A 2,973-nucleotide genomic window follows, 5' to 3' on the forward strand; every position below is an offset into this window, starting at 1 on the left:
CCCAAATCTGGCGTCCAGCGCCAGAAAAGGATCCAAAACAAGAGTTGAACGCCCAAACTGGCACAAATACTGGCGTTCAACTCCACAAATGGCCTCTGCACGTGCAACACTTAGGCTCAGCCCAAACACACACCAAGTGGGCCCCGGAAGTGGATTTATTCATCAATTACTTACTCATGTAAACCCTAGTGACTAGTTTATTATAAATAGGACCTTTTACTAGTCTTTTTGACAATCTTTGGTCTCAGTTTTATTCCATTGTTCATCTTAGGAGACTATTGATCACGCTTTAGGGGGCTGGCCATCTCGGCCATGCCTGGACCTTAACTTATGTATTTTCATACGGTAGAGTTTCTACACTCCATAGATTAAGGTGTGGAGCTCTACTGTTCCTCAAAGATTAATGCAAAGTACTTTTGTTTTCTATTCAATTCATCTTATTTCGCTTCTAAGATATCCATTCGCACCCAAGAACACATTATCACTTTATATCTGCCTGACTGAGATTTACAAGGTGACCATAGCTTGCTTCATACCAACAATCTCCGTGGGATTCGACCCTTACTCACGTAAGGTATTACTTGGACGACCCAGTGCACTTGCTGGTTAGTTGTATCGAAGTTGTGACAATTATGAATTAAGATCAGAGCACCAAGTTGCTCACGTTGCCGGGGATTGTTTGAGCCTGGACATCACAATTTCGTGCACCATTCCCCTTGATTAGATTCATTAAATCGGCCAAGGTTTTTTTCCCGCCAGCCATGGAAACTGCGAATAAAGGAAAAACGGAAGCATCAGTAATAGAAAATTAAGAAATGGAAAGAGCTCGAAGGAAAGAAAACCGGCCAACATATGCCCGACCGGCCTCCCGGTCTCCCATCAACAAACGAGGATTAAGGTTCTTCTCACCAAAAATAGCCAAAAGTATGTCAGCTATGTTACGATCCTCCGGGCGCAACCCATCATAGGATACCTTTATAAGATAATCGTACCCCGTACCAAAACTCCAGTAGGTCGGGATCCGCCTAGCACCTTCGACCGAAAGCCAAAAAGGCTGATGACCTTCGACCGGCCTAACCTTGAAAAAGGTAGACTTGAAACCATGAAAAGAATCTTCAAAGAGGCCAAAGATTATTCACCCATGTTGGGCCCGGAAAGACATGTAACCCTTCTTAGCCTTCCCCTGGCTGGAAGGGTTCGTAAGAAGAAAAAGATAAAGAAAGACACTCACTGAGATTGGCAGCTCCAGGTACTCGCAAACCATCTCAAAACATCGGACGGAAGCCCAACTATTTGGATGAAGCTGTGAAGGCGCAACATCACAGTGATTCAACAAACTCATAACAAAAGGAGAAAAAGGCAGACGAAGCCCCAAGGTCATGAACATGGGCTCGTAAACCCACAACCAGTCGGCAACCCGAGGAGAACACAGGTTCTTATGGCAGACGCGCTCCCGGCCAGCAGGGACATAGACTTGGTAGAGCGCCTCCTCGGGACCCCCCCACACAAAAGTCCCGACTGACGTAGCTTTTGGAGCCCCTCCCTGGTGATCCTAGAAGGAGTATCCTTCACGTCGGGGGATACCCAGGCATAATGATCAACAAAGTCGGCCAAAGGACACTGAGCCCGACTCGACGAAGCAAGACGATCGGCCATACCTACAGGGGAACCACTCAAATTAACACGGGAATCCGGGAACCCTCAAAGTAGGAAACATGAAAAGAAAACCATAAATCACCCTCTAACCCCCTCATACAAACCCAGAAACGCAAGAAAAACACAAAAACCCAGTGGGGAAGGACCATAGAAACTTACCAGAAGAAGCGGAATCTGCAAAGAGCAAATGGAAAGAAGATGAAGCAACCAGGAAGAACAGAAAAGCTTGAAACAGTAGCCAAGAGCAAAAGCAGGAGCAGAAGTAGCAGCAGTATAAGAGAGTAAAATAGCGAGGGAAAAGAAAAGTGAGAGGAAGAAGAGATAACGAAATAAAAGCAAGGAAGAAAAGCGTAACCGCCGAGGAAGAACGCCAAAAGGCAGGGGAACATTTGCCTTTTCACCCAAAAAATTTCAAATCAACGAAATGATGGGCATTTAATGCTCAGCGCCAAAACCAAGAAAATAGCGCGAAGGTCGAGGCGACCACGCGTGAGGGACACAAAACGCCAGCAACGGGTTCCCGAAAAAGAAGAAAAAAATGCGCCATCTCGGCAAGTGAAGCAAACGCGCCCAGCCACGAGTCCCAGATCTCAAGGCTGACGCGTTGAGGGCACTGTTACGGACTGCCATAGTCCGGTCCAAGAGGTCGTCGGGTCGGGGAACCACCCCACTCAGGCCCGAAACCTTCGACAAAGGATTCTTACGGGTCGATCACCTACACCCGACCCGGCGTCCAGCCAGCTTGCCACCTCTAGCACGTCATCCTGCGGGTCAGTACCCTCTGGGTCGGGGCTGGGTCGGTGCCCGACACCCCAACCCGGAGTACAGACGACCCGCATGCATGGAAGGTGACAGCTCACTCTCCACCAATGGGCCTGACCATTAATGGGCCCACCCAACATAGTATATAAGGGAAGAGGACAGCTCTCCCCCTAAGGTACGTTATTCCCCTACCTAATTCTGCCACCTTCAGTACGGACTCTGACTTGATCGTTGGAGTGTCCTTGCAGGTGGGCACCCCCTGCTCCGTCCACCCTCCGACGTTGCCAGCACACGCCTCCTCTCGCTCCACGCCCGCTCGGGACCATCCCTCTCTCCTCTCATCACCTACCGACAACCCGAGAACCCCAGGTAACGAACATATGTCTAGGACGTAAATCAGTGGTGGCAAGGCACTACAACTTCTAAAACGAAATACGTAAATATATATATATGAAGAATAACTTAACTAGGAGTCCTGGAAGAAAAGTAAACGAAACACCAACAGACAAGCGCATCATTCTCGATCGAGTCAACATAGAAAGGTAAATAAGATTG

The sequence above is a fragment of the Arachis ipaensis genome, chromosome B05 (genome assembly GCF_000816755.2).
Source record: "Arachis ipaensis cultivar K30076 chromosome B05, Araip1.1, whole genome shotgun sequence".
In the NCBI taxonomy this organism is placed as follows: Eukaryota; Viridiplantae; Streptophyta; class Magnoliopsida; order Fabales; family Fabaceae; genus Arachis; species Arachis ipaensis.